The sequence below is a fragment of the Lithobates pipiens genome, unplaced genomic scaffold (assembly GCF_037356315.1).
Source record: "Lithobates pipiens isolate NorthernLeopardFrog02 unplaced genomic scaffold, aLitPip1_a1.2 Scaffold_3, whole genome shotgun sequence".
Classification (NCBI taxonomy): Eukaryota; Metazoa; Chordata; class Amphibia; order Anura; family Ranidae; genus Lithobates; species Lithobates pipiens.
In genome coordinates this window covers 43266855-43284103 of record NW_027507790.1, presented here as the reverse complement: position 1 = coordinate 43284103, position 17249 = coordinate 43266855, and positions in this window count along the sequence as shown.

The following is a 17249-nucleotide window of genomic DNA, read 5'->3' as shown; positions in this document are numbered from 1 at the left end:
TGATAGTTATATTGCATTTTTATTATTATAATTTTTTTTTTACTAGTAATGGCGGTGATCTGCAATTTTTATCATGACTGCGACGTTATGGTGGACACATCGGACACTTTTGACACTATTTTTGGAGCATTGTCATTTGTACAGCAATCAGTGCTATAAAAACGCACTGATTACTGTGTAAATGACGATGGCAGTGAAGGGGTTAACCACTAGGGGGCGATGAAGGGGTTAAGTGTGTCCTATGGAGTGATTCTAACTGTGGGGGGTATGGGCTTCCAGTCACATGACAGCGATCACTGCTCCCGATTACAGGGAACAGTGATATCTGTCATGACACAAGGCAAAACAGGGGAAATGCCTTTTTTACATAGGCACTCCCCCGTTCTGTGGCTCCATGACAGGATCACCAGGAGACCCCGCGAGCACGGTCACCCTGTATGCAGCCAGCTAGCTCCGCCACTTAAAGGGGACTTACAGGTTTGCCCATTTGCCCACTGCTGCCATTGTGCCAATGTATATCGGCAGTCGGCAAGTGGTTAAGGAACTTTCTCTAAGTTGCCTTCCTGGTGACTATAACATTGGCCAGGAGGGTCTCCAAAATCAGCTCTGCACATCATATACCAGCCTCTGCACATCATATACCAGGCTGCACATTATATGGCTCTGGACATCATATACCAGGCTGCACATCATATACCAGGCTGCACATTATACACAGGGCTCTGCACATCATATACCAGGCTGCACATTATACACAGGGCTCTGCACATCATATATCAGGCTGCACATTATACACAGGGCTCTGCACATCATATACCAGGCTGCACATTATATGGCTCTGCACATCATATACCAGGCTGTACATAATACAACGGGCTCTGCACATCATATACCAGGCTGTACATTATACACCGGGCTCTGCACATCATATACCAGGCTGCACATTATATACAGGGCTCTGCACATCATATACCAGGCTGTAAATAATACACCGGGCTCTGCACATCATATACCAGGATGTACATTATACACCGGGCTCTGCACATCATATGCCAGGCTGCACATTCAACGTCGGTAGCCCTGCTCAATGCATCTGAGTCTATGCACTGCACTCGCCCGGCCAGCCCAAAGGGACATGTTTAAATAATTTTTTTTTAACAGTTGATAAGGAGGGTGTGGCGGGTGGGAGGCGGTTGGGTCGGTTGTGTACTGCCATCCAAATACCAGGCTGCACATGAAAAAATGAATGTGTTGATAATGGAGTTGTATGCTCCCAGGCTGCACATGAAAAAAATTCAAGAGTTGATCGGGGGGGGGGGGGGGGGGGGGGTTTGGGCTGGTGGTGTGGGGCATGGGGGATTGTGTGCTGCCATCCAACCTCCACAAATACCAGGCTGCACATGAACATGTAAGCGTTGTTAAGAGGGGGGGTGCTGCCATCCTACCGCAAAAAAAACCATTACTGATATATTGATAAGCGGGGGGAGCTGCTGACGTCTAACCTCAAAAGTAGTCTGTTTGAAATCTGTGAAGTCTGTGCATCAGTTTAGCCAGTTCAGTACAGTTACTTTCAGTTCGGCTCAGCTCAGCTTCATTTCACACTGGATTGAGCAGAAGAGTGCCAACGTCACTTCCTTGAGTGACGTCAGTAGCATAGACGCAATGCATCTGAGTCTATGCGCTGCACTAGCCCGGCCAGTCCATCGCGCCGGAAGCTGTGGCGCGATCGACCGCACCACAGAGAGAGTTTTTTGGGGGCAAATGAAGGTCCTCATCTGCAATCTAATGATTGCATCAAAGTGGCGCTTTCCATATTGCACTGCGCCCAGCACCGGGACTCAGTGCACATAAGGACATTTTTTACTTTTTATTTTTTTTTAAAAGGGACATGTTTAAAAAAAAATATATATATTTTTTTTTACTTTTTTTTTTTTGACTACCTGGGTGCCCCCTATGGACGGGCCGCCACTGGTTACGTCATATTTTCTGCATGAAAGAGAGAGGAGAAAGAAGAGGGCACACAGATACTGGATCCACCCCGTAATTGCTGATTGAGAAGATCTGATTGAGAAGAGAGAGGCCAATTTTGGGTCATGTACAGTGACCTATGTGATTATGAGGATACATTTTTGGACTACACTAGGATGTCCATAAAAAGGTTAGTCAAACTTATTTGGATTCAGGATATTTGACATTGTGCCTTTCTTATCATGTCCACTAATAAACCCCACATTTGTTATTTTTGTTCACAGTTTTGATGAGTTACTGGGTTTACTCAGAAGTCGGTTGAAACGAATGGACACATATTTCCATAACAGTATACCCCCTGTGGAACGACTAATCATCACACTGAGGTAATTTTTTCTTTTTTTGTAATTTGTAAAGACTGATACATGTAGAACCCAATAGTAAATGTATTTTATATGCATAAAATAAACACCAAACACACATTTTTATAAAATATATATATAATATAAAATATTATTGAAATATAACTTTTTTTGTTCTTACAACAAGCTCCAGCAAGCTCAACAATATATATATAAAAAAAAGAAATAGAGTTAACATAGCTCATAAAACAAAACATTTTAGAGGTGATGAAAGGTTTGGGAGGAGTTGACTGCCTCATTAGGTGACATCATAACATTCATGGCATGGCCATATTGTGACCAGGTGGAGGTAGCGGGATTCTGCCCATTAGAAGACAGTGGTGTTTTCAGAGGAAGGTGGGTGCCAGAATGTGGTGATGACAACTGAGGAAGGAGTAAAGAATGTGGTGCTGACAGATGGGGCGGGGGGGACTTGCATAGGGACCACAAGGTGGTAGAGGTTCTGAGAACATATATGTGGTGGTTGGCGGAATAAATGTGGCTATGTATCGGATGGTACCTGCCAACATATCTGCTTGGAGTTCTGATGGTACATTCTCCTTCAGGCCTTCCAGACACCAAGTGGTGTGTCTGAATCATTATGCTGTTAATATACAAACTGCCAAATGCTATTTGGGTGTAAGTGTTGAGATTGGGCTGTGATGGCCTGACACCTGCTAGGATTTGTTCTAAAAAAGAAGAATCACTAGAAATTAAATCTAATGAATCAAAGGACGAAATATTAGATTGGAAGTTCTGGTGCATGCATGGCATTTTCTACAGGGATAGAAACCTTTTACTCCATCCTGCCCACCCCGAGCATCCCTAGGTCATCCTTAAAGGGACCTCACGCTGCCGAAAACAGGCAGAAAAACATATTCATCAGGATCTGAGGGGCCACCATAGGAAACCTAAAGGGATCCATAAAGATTATAAAGATATACACATCCACGCTGTAACCTTACAGCAGTAAGGTAAGGGGACATCTATCCACCTACCACGCAGGACTGCACGGGACACTCATCACCCATAGCACCTTTCGCCGATTGATGTTTATAGGCACCAAAGCACTTTTTGGATGTTGGACACTAATTGCATATGCACTTTGCACTTTTGAACATATTTCATGCCGATTTTAGATACTGATTCTTATTCCAGTATTTATTGTATTTATTGCACATTATTGATTATTTATGCTGATTATTGCACATTCATTTATTTAATTAATTCACTGTTAACATTTTGAGATCACTTTTTTCATCATTAGAAATTTTCCAGCACGCTGGCTTATATTAATTTTCTTTGGAATTTCTTCTTTCCTAATTTATTCATCAACCAGTTTACACTGGGTATTCACGTATTGATATTTGCCTTATAAGTTCTACACTATATTCTGTTATTTAATTACTCAGTTTCAGATTTATTTTGCATATTAATTTAGTTAGTATTGATTTTATGAACATTTAATTCAGCGCACCACTATTCTTTTCATGTTCTGATGCTAATTATTGCTTCCGTTATATAGATATTGGGTTGTATGGCAGCAGCACTGACTATACTATTTTTGGGAATTCTTCTTTTGGACACATGCTGCGTACCAATAGTCTGGACCTTCTGAAAAACAGTCCACTCCTGGGCACCAGTGGCCCTCTCTTACCCAGTGTTTTTGTGAGGGATGAGGCCTTTGCTCTGAATGAGCATCTTCTACGGCCTTATTCGGGGCACAATCTAACTGTACAGAACAGTGTGTTCAATTATCAGCTAACAAGAGCATGTTGAGTTGTCGAATGTGCATTTGGCTTTTTAGCAAACAAATAGCGGGTCCTGCACACTCCCATTGTTCTAAACATGCAAAATGCGGTCTGTGCTGTTAAAGCTGCATGTACCTTGCATAACTTTGTAAGGCAGCGGGATGGGTTTGAGTTTGAGGACCCATTACATCAGAACATGGAAAGAGCTCATTGGACTGTTTTTTTTTTTCGTGGAAGCAGACAAGGTACACTGCTGTTAGGTACTATGTCAGGGATCAATTTGCATCCTACTTTATGTCTCCAGCAAGACAGGTCCCATGGCAGCTTGAGGCAATTGAATAATTTTACATTTTAAATCTTTATTATCTTTATCTGTTTGTTAATACAACCATATACTATGCTGTACTGAATAATTAATAAAAATGCTTGATGTATTGATAAGAAGTCTCGTGTTTTTTTTTTCAAAAAAATATATATTTATCTTTCTGTGCAGTATCCATACAATATCCACTAGGGGTCAGAGTGTGCCCTCATGTATTTGTGACATGCTGACAATACTAGTTTATACTCATACTCCTATGCATTAGGTGCTTATACTTATGTACTTCAAAGAAGGAGGCAATAGATGTGCCATTCCAGTTCATCCTGGCCACATTCCTGCACACATGTAATTTGTGTGTACACATATGTGACCATAGTGAACTGCAATTGCACATCTATTGTCTGTTTTCTCATATGTATGATCTTGTAAGCAATGCATAGGAATATAAGCATAAGCTATTACTGTTTTTCTGGTGCTAAGATTCTATTATTTATAATGTACTAAATAACAATCATCCTATTATCTCTCTATGGTCGGTTTGGTGGTTAGTTATGTTTGCAGGGGTTTATCTTACCTTTATCATTCTTCACATGGGCATTTAGGTTTACCCAGTTTATGAACACTTGGCTGGCAATCTGGTTCCATGCCCTCCTCTTGCTTGCTCTAAGCATGTAGCATGGAACTCTGGAAACATAGAGACAGGGGTGCTGCTTTACCATTTGGATAAAGCTCTCCGGATCTAAAAGAGATACTGTCTCATCCACTTCCACCCCATATTGCTTGCCACCATGTCTGCTAACCAAAATATGGTGATCTGTGCACTTCCTGTGTATGTTTATGTCATTTTCTTTATGTAAATCTATTTCACTTGAGCAGATAAAAGCGGAAAAACACACGTAGAAACACTCAAAGAAGTGCAATGTCATTTGAATCGAGCGTTTCCATTAGTTTCTTTGGGAATACAAATGCTACAAAAATGCCCACATCTGCCCGTTTCGAGCGACATTGCATTTGTAAACCATCTCCATTGAGAATCATTGATTTTTTCCCCTCCAGCGTTTTGCAGCTTCAGGCTTCAAGCTACAAAACGCTCAGGTGTGAATAGGGCCTTAGATCTACCAGAGATTCCAGTGTTCATCCCCTAGATGTCAGGAAAGCTCTGAGTCAGTATCTAGAAGCTACAGCTCCGTTCCATCAGTCTGACCATCTGTTCGTTCTTTTTCATGGGAATAATAAGGGAATGCATGCCTCTTCCAGATCTATAACAGCACGATTTGTTCAGGCCATCCAGTGGGCCTACAAGGACAATGACTTGGCGCCTCCAGAAGTGGTGACCGCTCACTCAACCAGAAGCGTGTCTACATCATGGGCGGCTTCACATCAAGTGGCTCCAGAAGTTATGAGCAAATCGGCCTTGTAGTCTTCAATTAACACGTTCATTGCGCACTACTGCGTAGAGCCAGTTTTGTTATCTTCTGTTAAATTTGGTTTATGTATCTTGTCTGTTGATAGTGCCAATTAAACTTTTTTTCTTTTGTCCAGCACTTTGCCCACCCGGGTGTGTATGGCTAGTTGTTTCCCACATGTAGGCTGCAATGGAGTCTGTCAGGAAAATTGAAAATTTCTATCAAATCTGTCAGGAAAGGAAAATTTTCCGTTGTCATACATACATGCTCTTTGTAATGGTTTTGCACAGAGCAGCCCCAATCTTTCTCTGCTGTGGCCCCCCGCCAATGTGCTTTGCTCGCCCCCCTGCTAAGTGCCCCCATTGCAAGAGGATTGCTTTCGGGGTCCTCGTGCAGGCTTGTTCCCAAGGTGCACTATGTGTCTCCATTGACACACATAGCACCACCCCCCGCCAATGGCTCGGTCTCCAGTTAGGAGAGAGAAAGCTGCTGCTCTCAGGTGCAGCGTTTTACATCACAGGGCTGCTGGTAAAGTTCCCTTTTACATTACAGCCCACAGTGTTCTCCCTTACATCAGAGTCCACAGAGTTCTCCTTTACATCAGGTTCCACAAGGTCCCCCCTTACAGTGTAAGACCCTGATGTTAAAGAGAACACTGTAAACCTTGATGTATAAAGGGAAATTTGCAGACTGTGATGTAAAGGGAAACTCTGATGTAAGGGGGTCTCTGTTTACCTTTGTCCACCCCCCCCCCCCCCCATACAAGAGTTCCCCCTTACATCAGAGTCTGCAGGATTCCCTCTTACAGTGCAAGGGGTACTCTGTGGACCATAATGTAAAGGGGAACTCTGATATAAAGAAAATGCTGCAGACCATGATGTAAGGGGGATAACTGTGAATTCTGGTGTAAAGTGGAACTTTGATGTAAGGGGGTCTCTGATCACCAGAGCCCCCTTACATCAGAGTCTGCAGAATTCCCCCTTACATCACGGTCTGCGGCATTCCACTTTACATCACAGTTCCCATTTACATCAGGGTCTGCAGCATTAGCCTTTACTTCAGAGTTCCCCTTGCACTGTAAGGGGGCATCTTGCAGACTCTGATGTAAAGGGAAACTATGATTAAAGGGGGGATGCCAGCAATTTTGATGTGGGGGTTTTAACGACTTGGCTGTTTTCCCAGAACACTGGCAGTGTACATACCAGCCCTCAAAAATTACACTTGTCTGCTCACATTTTGCAAGTGGATTTTGAGGGCTGGCGAGCGTGGGCTGCCTGGGAGTGAGCACCGCCAGCTGGCGGGTTGTATGGGAGTCCTTCTCCCATTGCTCGTGGAGGGGAAGAGAGAAGAGAGAGCCGACTGGATGATCAGAGTGCGAGGGACATCACTAGCGGCTTTCATTTCAATAGCCCCCGCACTCGCTGTCACACACAGTCCCACCCACAGATCACTCGTCCTATCCTGGGACGAGTGATGTGTATCAAAGTTCTCCGGCTGGAGCCGTATGGGACGCTGAGTGGCGGGAACATGGCAATTGAAATCAAAGCTGTTCCAGTGATGTCCCTCGGTACTCTTATAATCCGGCGGACAATGCTCTTCCTCTCCTCTGCTCCCCTGCATGATGGACACGGGTGAGGCTACAGTGGTGGACACAGGTAGGCAGCATGGTGGACACGGGCAGGCTGTAGAGCTGCACGATTCTGGCCAAATTGAGAATCACGATTTTTTTGCTTAGAATAAAAAAGATTCTCGCGACGTAAAATCTTTCACATTTTAGAAAAAATTGGGCTAACGTTACTGGTTAGTTTTTATTTTAAAAATTTTTAAATTCATTAAAGTAATTTTTTACAAAAAAATTGCATTTGAAAGGCCGCCACGCAAATACAGTGTTACATAAAATATTGCAACAACCACTATTTTATTCTCTAGGGTCTCTACTAAAAAATATATATAATGTTTGGGGGTTCTAAGTAATTTTCTAGCAAAAAAAATGATTTTAACTTGAAACCAACAAATGTCAGAAAAAGGTTTAGTGTTTAAGTGGTTAAACTTTTTTCATTTACACACAAAGTCTATTCTATTGACAAATTGTTACAATGTTTAGACTTATTTCCTTACTTAAATCAATGAATGCTTTCACACTGGGGCAGTGTGCTGGCAGGGCTGTAAAAAACTCCCCTCTCCATTGAAATGAATGGAAAGCTCTTCAAAAGCGCTCAGTGTTTTTACGGCCAGTTTAGAAGTTCCTCAGTGTGAAAGTGGCCTTAGGGTTGGGGCTCATCTATATGTAAACTTTGGGTTAGCTGGTAATATTTGACTAAGATGCATATCTGTGGTAAGTATGGGCCAGTGCTTTTTGAAAATGTTTCTATTTTTCTATATTGTGCTCCATAGTTAAGAATAATGGGTATATGATCTTGAAAAACGTTCTGTTTTGGCTTGTCTCTTATTAGAGATGTTCTGTCTATTGCGTTCACCATTTCTATTTGATGCTTAACCACTTGCCGACCGCCGCACGCCGATGTACGTCGGCAGAATGGCACGGGCAGGCATAAGCACATACATGTACGTCCTTTGCCTCCCGCGGGTCGGGGGCCCGATCGGGCCCCCGCCCGGTGCCTGCGGCGGTCGGTTTTCGTTCGGGAGCGATCCCGGACGAGGGGACGGCCATTCATTCATGGCCACCCCCTCGCGATCGCTCCCGACGAATGGAAATCCCCGGTGACATCACTTCCTCTCCTGTAATGTAAACACAGGAGAGGAAGTGATGTATTCTCTCCTCCGTGTCGGTATTTTTCGTTCCGACACGGAGGAGAGCGGATCAGTGAGTTGCACCAACACATCCCACACACAGTAGAACATGCCAGGCACACTCACACCCCCCCTTTACCCCCCGATCACCCCCCCAATTACCCCTGCCCCCCAGTCACAGTGACACCAATGTCATTTTTTTTTTTTTTTTTTTTTTTTTTGCATTGGTGTCATTTGTGACTGTAATAACTGTTAGGGCAGTTAGGGTTAGCCCCCTTTAGTTCTAATGTACCCCCCTAACCCCCCCAATAAAGGTTTAACCCCGTGATCACCCCCCGTCGCCAGTGTCACTAAGGCTGGGTTCACATTGCAGCGGTTTATGAGAACGAATGTGATTCGCACCGCACTGCAGTGCAAATCACATCCGATCTCTGTGCGATTCGAGTTCAGCCATTCGCCGCACCCGCCGCACCCGCCACACCCGCCGCACCCGCCGCAAATTCGCACGGGACCCTTTTTTTGGCCCGCAGCAGAATCGGATCGCATGGGTGTTCACACCATGCGATCCGAGTTTGCAGATCGCACTGCGATATGCGAACTGATCTGGGGGTGTCAGTAACATTTCACTGACACTCCCAGCAGTTCGCATAGGGCAGTGTGAACTGCCGCCGGGAGGCATGCGATGCGGGAACCCGCCGCGGATTCGCGGCGTTTCCGCATCGCTCCAGTGTGAACCCAGCCTAATAAGCGATCATTTTTCTGATCGCCGTATTAGTGTCACAGGTGACGCTAGTTAGGCAGGTAGGTATTTAGGTTCGCCGCAGCTTTTTATAGCGCTAGGGACCCCCATATACTACCGCATAAAGCCCCCTGATTGCCCCCTAGTTAACCCTTTCACCAGTGATCACCATATAACTGTTACAGGTGACGCTGGTTGGTTAGTTATTTTTTTATAGTTTCAGGGCACCCGCCATTTATTACCTAATAAAGGTTTAACCCCCTGATCACCCGGCAGGTGTCATTTGTGACTAATAACTGTTAGGGCAGTTAGGGTTAGCCCCCTTTAGTTCTAAGGTACCCCCCTAACCCCCCCAATAAAGGTTTAACCCCGTGATCACCCCCCGTCGCCAGTGTCACTAAGGCTGGGTTCACATTGCAGCGGTTTATGAGAACGGATGTGATTCGCACCGCACTGCAGTGCAAATCACATCCGATCTCTGTGCGATTCGAGTTCAGCTATACAGATAGTATGGCTGAATTCGTGTCGCACCCGCCGCACCCGCCGCAAACTCGCACGGGACCCTTTTTTTTGGTCCGCAGCAGAATCGGATCGCATGGGTGTTCACACCATGCGATCCAAGTTTGCAGATCGCACTGCGATATGCGAACTGATCTGGGGGTGTCATTAACATTTCACTGACACTCCCAGCAGTTCGCATAGGGCAGTGTGAACTGCCGCCGGGAGGCATGCGATGCGGGAACCCGCCGCGCATTCGTGGCGTTCCCGCATCGCTCCAGTGTGAACCCAGCCTAATAAGCGATCGTTTTTCTGATCGCTGTATTAGTGTCACAGGTGACGCTAGTTAGGCAGGTAGGTATTTAGGTTCGCCGCAGCTTTTTATAGCGCCAGGGACCCCCATATACTACCGCATAAAGCCCCCTGATTGCCCCCTAGTTAACCCTTTCACCAGTGATCACCATATAACTGTTACAGGTGACGCTGGTTGGTTAGTTATTTTTTTATAGTTTCAGGGCACCCGCCATTTATTACCTAGTCTCACTAGTGTACCCCTAAATTTAGGGGTGTCTACTTTCTAAAATGGGGTCATTTGGGGGGGGGGGGTTTGTGCCATCTTGGCATTTTATGGCCTTCAAAACTGTAACGCCCTTAGAAAGCCTGAAGGCGGTGCTTGGTTTTTGGGGCCCCGTACGCGGCTAGGCTCCCAAAAAGTCCCACATATGTGGTATCCCCGTACTCAGGAGAAGCAGCAGAATTTATTTTGGGGTGTCATTTCACATATGCCCATGGCATGCGTGAGCAATATATCATTTAGTGACAACTTTGTGAAAAAAAAAAAAAGTTTGTAATTTTCCCGCAACTTGTGGCAAAATATAAAATATTCCATGGACTCAACATGCCTCTCAGCAAATAGCTTGGGGTGTCTACTTTCTAAAATGGGGTCATTTGTGGGGGTTTTGTGCCATCTTGGCATTTTATGGCCTTCAAAACTGTAATAGGTAGTGAGAAGTGAACTCAAAAAATTACGCCCTTAGAAAGCCTGAAGGCGGTGCTTGGTTTTCGGGGCCCCGTACGCGGCTAGGCTCCCAAAAAGTCCCACATATGTGGTATCCCCGTACTCAGGAGAAGCAGCAGAATTTATTTTGGGGTGTCATTTCACATATGCCCATGGCATGCATGAGCAATATATCATTTAGTGACAACTTTGTGAAAAAAAAAAAAAAAAAAAAAAGTTTGTAATTTTCCCGCAACTTGTGGCAAAATATAAAATATTCCATGGACTCAACATGCCTCTCAGCAAATAGCTTGGGGTGTCTACTTTCTAAAATGGGGTCATTTGTGGGGGTTTTGTGCCATCTTGGCATTTTATGGCCTTCAAAACTGTAATAGGTAGTGAGGCGTGAAATCAAAAATTTACGCCCTTAGAAAGCCTGAAGGCGGTGCTTGGTTTTCGGGGCCCTGTACGCGGCTAGGCTCCCAAAAAGTCCCACATATGTGGTATCCCCGTACTCAGGAGAAGCAGCAGAATTTATTTTGGGGTGTCATTTCACATACGCCCATAGCATGTGTGAGCAATATATCATTTAGTGACAACTTTGTGTAAAAAAAAAAAAAAAATTTTTTTTTTGTCATTATTCAATCGCTTGAGGCAAAAAAATAAAATATTCAATGGGCTCAACATGCCTCTTATCAATTTCCTTAGGGGGTCTACTTTCCAAAATGGGGTCATTTGGGGGGGTTTTGTACTGCCCTGTCATTTTAGCACCTCAAGAAATGAGATAGGCAGTCGTAAACTAAAAGCTGCGTAAATTCCAGAAAACGTACCTTAGTTTGTAGATGTGACAACTTTTGCGCAAACCAATAAATATACAATTATTGACTTTTTTTTTACCAAAGACATGTGGCTGAATACATTTTGGCCTAAATGTATGACTAAAATTGAGTTTATTGGATTTTTCTAATAACAAAAAGTAGAAAATATCATTTTTTTTCAAAATTTGCGGTCTTTTTACGTTTATATCGCAAAAAATAAAAATCGCAGAGGCAATCAAATACCATCAAAAGAAAGCTCTATTTGTGGGAAGAAAAGGACGCAAATTTTGTTTGGGTACAACATTGCATGACCGCGCAATTACCAGTTAAAGCAGCGCAGTGCCAAAGTGTAAAAAGACCTCTGGTCATTTACCAGCAAAATGGTCCGGTCTGAAAGTGGTTAATATGCTTCTTGGTAGCCTTTTTGGTAGCCTTCTTTGTAGCCTTTGGTGGATACTTCTTGGTAGCCTTTTTCAATAAATATTTGGCTAATTAGAACGGCCTGTTTTTTTTATAATCCTCTTCATCTATACAATTTCTTTTCAGCCTCATAAATTGATCTTTCAGCACATTTAATAACCAGGGTCATAATGACAGCTTTTCATGGGGATGTACCCTATCCTGTCAACCATTTTAAAAAACGTTTTCGCTTTGAATTTTCCTTCCATCACTGATATGCTGAGGTCCAGGAAATTGATTTGTTTTGTATCATGCTCTGATTGCTCTGGTTAAGTTTATTTAGAAAATCTTTTAGTGAGGTTTCCGTACCGCTCCAGAACCAAAAAACTTCATTGATATATAGTTTATATAGGAGTAATTCCTTCGGCATGTCTTGGTAGATGGCTTTTTCTTCCCATTGACCCATAAAGATATTCACTACACTTGGGGCATACTTTACCCCCATGGCAATGCCTTTAAATTGTTTAAAATAATTACTATTATGCCAAAAATAATTATGCGATAGACAGTACTCCAAACTCTCCAACAAAAAAGCCCACTGTTTCCTTGACAATTCACTTAAATGTTTCAATGCCCATTGGGTTGCTTTAATTGCTTCCTGGTGGCTGATGATTGTATATAAAGAGTTGACATCCGCTGTGGCTAATACTGTATACATGAACCTTCTAGTTTAATTTCTTCTAATAATTGGATCAGATGCTTTGTGTCCCTCAAATAAGCTTTAATTTTCTGTGCTAATGGTTGCAAATGCTAGTGCAAGTACTGACCCATCCTTGCCCCAACCGATTGGATTCCATTGACAATGGGGCGTCCAGGCGGATTCTTATTATCCTTGTGCATCTTAGGAACCGTATATATAAAATCGGGATCCTACAAGTGCTAGGCACCAAGTATCTGCTTTCTTTTTTATTTAATACGCCCTTCTTTATGCCCTTATCCACAAGATTCTCCAATTCGTTTTTATAGCTTCAGCTATACTTTCGTAGTTTGGATGACGAGTCCCCCTCCTTATCTGCTGGTCTAATGACCAGATTTTTCCTGTTTTCTAGGCATTTAATTCCTATTTCTATATCCTTAGCTTCCCCTACTTTTTTAAATTCCATGCTTTGTAAATCCCGTACCACCATTTTTTTAAATGTGACCATTTTCACCACTAACTGGTGGATTGAATATAGACTTATTTCGCAGTGTTGTCTGTTGAAAAACTCCTTCTTTGCTTATAGCCTTTCTTCTCCAATGGTTGGGACACCATGTATTTTTTAATATTTAATTTTCGTACATATTTTTGAATGTCCACGTAGATGTCAAACTTGGTCATATTTCTTTTTTGCAAATATCTCTTTATTGGTTTTTATATACAAAGAAGAAAGTTAGGTCCACAGCAAAACATATTAATCGCATCTTCTGCCTTGGTCATATTTCTTACTGGAGCATAGTTCAATGCTTTATCTAAAACAATTGTTTCCTCTTTGGTAAGTGATACTTCTGTTAAATTGAAAATTCCTTCCCCTAATATTCTCTTTTTCGCTTGTTTCTTGTATCCTAGCTCTGCAGCCGGTGACATCACAAGCACATGCCTGCTGTGCTCTGAAATGCCGGCCCTTAAGTGTGCTGGGCCACAATCGTGGCTCTTGTGTGCATGTGTGGGAGGGACGTTATTGGGGCCTGGCCATTTAAACTTCCGCAGCCCACGAACACGGAAGGAAGACCAGGTGAAGATGGAAGCATTGTCAGTGGTGACAGCGTGCCACTGGAGGGCTTCGTTATGGGGTAAGTCTTTTATAATCTGCTGATATGCGAAGCATACTAGCACGTTATGACTTTGTCTTGCAGGGAAATTTTTTAAATCAGCCTTTACTACAGCTTTAAGCTGACTATAGATGGATCGAAAGTCGGCCGGTTCAGCAGGGACTTGCTGAATTTCGATCCATCTAGAGAGTTCCTGCTAGAGAGTAGTTGATCAAACAATCAGCTTCTCTTGAGCAGAAATGTTGGAAATTTCCACTCGATAAGTGCATGTGGCCAATCGGATGTGCACTGTTCAGCCCCTGTATCAGCGAATTGGATGCAAGTTTCCCCACGGCGCATCCAATTTGCATGTCAGGAGATTGTGACCGACTCTCTATGGAGTTTGTTTACACATCTCCGGGGTGGCTCCAGCTCCTGTGCATCTTCTTGTCTGAATTCAGCCAAAAATTCATACTGAAATCAGACCTGAAACTGTAAATGGAGATGCACTGGATCCCTGCTGTGAACCACTCCATGCTGCGGTGCGACCCCAACCTGAATGTATACCTCCCAACTTTCTGAGATGGCAATGAGGAACACCTATTAGAAAAAGTATGTAGGCATAGGACATGCCCCTGCTATGTCCCCCTTTAGGGAGAATTGTACAAAAAATAATAATTGGTTAAACCCACAAGTGTTTTTTTACCCCTGCTATTCCTTTATACTAGCTTTTGAAATTTACAAATACAGTAATTTAGAAATTTGATGAAAGGTATAGCACTGGGAAACACTTTTTGATAGATAAGTAGTGCATTTTATATATAACTACAGTGGAACCTTGGATTACAAGCATAATCCGTTCCAGGAAAATAATTGTAATCCAAAGCACTCGTATATCAAAGCGAGTTTCCCCATAGAAGTGAATGGAAACGAAGATAATTGGTACTACTATTGCATGCAATACCGCATATGGCCAGAGGTGGGGTGGTGCCGGAGAGCCTTGGAAATACTTGTGGGACAGCTCAGCTGAACTCGGAAAGTCTCGGAAATACTCAGAGTATTTCCCAAACAGCTTCCAAATGGCTCTGAACTTTTCCGAGTGTCACCGGCGCCCCCGCACCTCTGGCCAAATGTGGTACTACACACCCCATTAGCTTGAATTCTGCTCGTTTTGCGAGACAACACTCGCAAACCAAGTCAGAATAAAAAAAAAAAGAGTTGCTTGTCTTTCAAATGCTTGTTAACTGCATTACTCGTTAACCAAGGTTCCACTGTACTGTAAATAGATCAGACCAAAATAAGGGACACATCAGGAGGAAAGAGGGACAGAGGGACATTGTTCTGAATGAGGGACAGTCCCTCAAAATCAGGGACAATCGGTATGGCCAGCTTTAGATTGTGAGGTCTGACTGATGCGACTTTAAATTGACAGTGCTGTATTATTATTATTACTATACATGATTAATATAGTGCCAACAGTTTACACAGCACTTTACAATGTAGAGGGGGGACAGCACAATTACAGTACAGTTTCATACAGAAGGGACAGGAGGGCCCTGCTCGTAGAGCTTACATTATAAAGGGAGGGGGTGGTGGTACAAAAGGTAATAGCTGTGGGGGATGATTTGATAGGGGTGGCTCAGGGACAGTTCTTTGGTGGAAGTGGGATAGGTTTCCCTGAATAAATGAGTTTTCAGGAATCTCCTAAAGGTGGACAGGGTAGGGGCTGAACGGACATATCAGGGAAGGGAGTTCCAGAGGATGGGAGAGGCTCTGGAGAAGTCCTGAAGCCAAGCATGGGAGGAGGTAATAAGGGAGCTAAAGAGCTGGAGGTCCTGGGAGGAGCGGGGGGGGGGGGCAATTTGGGCGGATCTGCAGATGAGATTGGTGAGGTAGCTGGAGGCAATATTGTGGATAGACTTGTATGTTGTGGTTAGTATTTCGAATTTTATATGATATACAGTACATGTAGGGTTGCCAACTTTTTTCAAGCCAAACCCGAACACTTTTGTGGCACAAGGCAATTTTTTTTATTTGCAGTAAACACTATAGGAGTATAAAAGACCTGGGACACACTTGGGTGCCCCAAGGGGAGTAGTAATGTAGCGCACAGAGTGTGGCCAAGTGGGTGTGGCCAAATTGCTCTTGCTGACATCATCACCCCACCCTTCAGTGATGCCAATCCTGCCCCCAAACAGCCGCCTGAAGCAGCAACAGATTTGTGTATGACTAAGAGCCCATTCACACAGGGGCAACTCCTGATCCGACTTCAGGTCGCCCCTAGTCGCCTCAGGTCGCCTCAGGTCGGACAACATTTAAAAAGCAATGTAAGTGAATGAGAGCCGCCTTAATGCACACTACTGAAGTCGCTCCGACTTCAGAAAAGGTTCCTGTACTACTTCTATCCGACTTGTAGGCGACTGGTACCCATTGATTTCAATGGAGATCGCCTCCAAGTCGGATCTCCGTTTATACGGAGGCGACTTTGACAGAATTATCAGCTCTCAAGAGGGAACTCCACGGCAAATTTCTGAAAAAAATTTGGCGTGGGTTCCCCCTCCGAGAGCATACCAGGCCCTTAGGTCTGGTATGGATTCCAAGGGGAACCCCCTACGCCGAAAAAAACGGCGTGGGGGTCCCCCCCAGATCCACACCAGACCCTTATCCGAGCACGCTACCCGGCCGGCCAGGAAAGGGGGTGGGGACGAGCGGGCGGCCCCCCCCCTCCTGAGCCGTACCAGGCCGCGTGCCCTCAACATGGGGGGGTGCCTTGGGGGAGGGGGGGCGTGCGGCCCCCCCACCCCAAAGCACCTTGTCCCCATGTCGATGAGGACAAGGGCCTCTTCCCGACAACCCTGGCCGTTGGTTGTCGGGGTCTGCGGGCGGGGGGCTTATCGGAATCCGGGAGCCCCCTTTAATAAGGGGGCCCCCGGATACCGGCCCCCCACCCTATGTGAATGAGTATGGGGTACAATGTACCCCTACCCATTCACCTGTGGAAAAAAAGTACAAAAAAAAAACACAACACAGGGAAAAAATATTTTATTGCACAGCTCCGGGGGTCTTCCGTCTTCGGGGGTCTTCTCGCCGGACTCCTCCGCTATCTTCTTGTAGCTCTTTTACTAGCGGAGGAGTCCGGCTTTCTTCCTCCCCGCCGCCGGCCTCTTCTCCCGACTTCGGGGGTCTTGTCCCCCTCTTCGGTTCTTCTGCCGGGCCACCGCGCCTTCTTATAGCTCTTTTACAGGCGGTGGCCCGGTCTTCTGTCGCCGCCGCCGCCGCCGCCTTCCGTTCTTCTTCTTCTTCTTCTCCAGGAGATGTTGACACGACGCTCTCTCCGGCCGGAATGCCAGAGCCGCCCTGCGCTGCCACTTATATAGGGACAATGGGGCGGTGTCACATGGGTTGATGTCA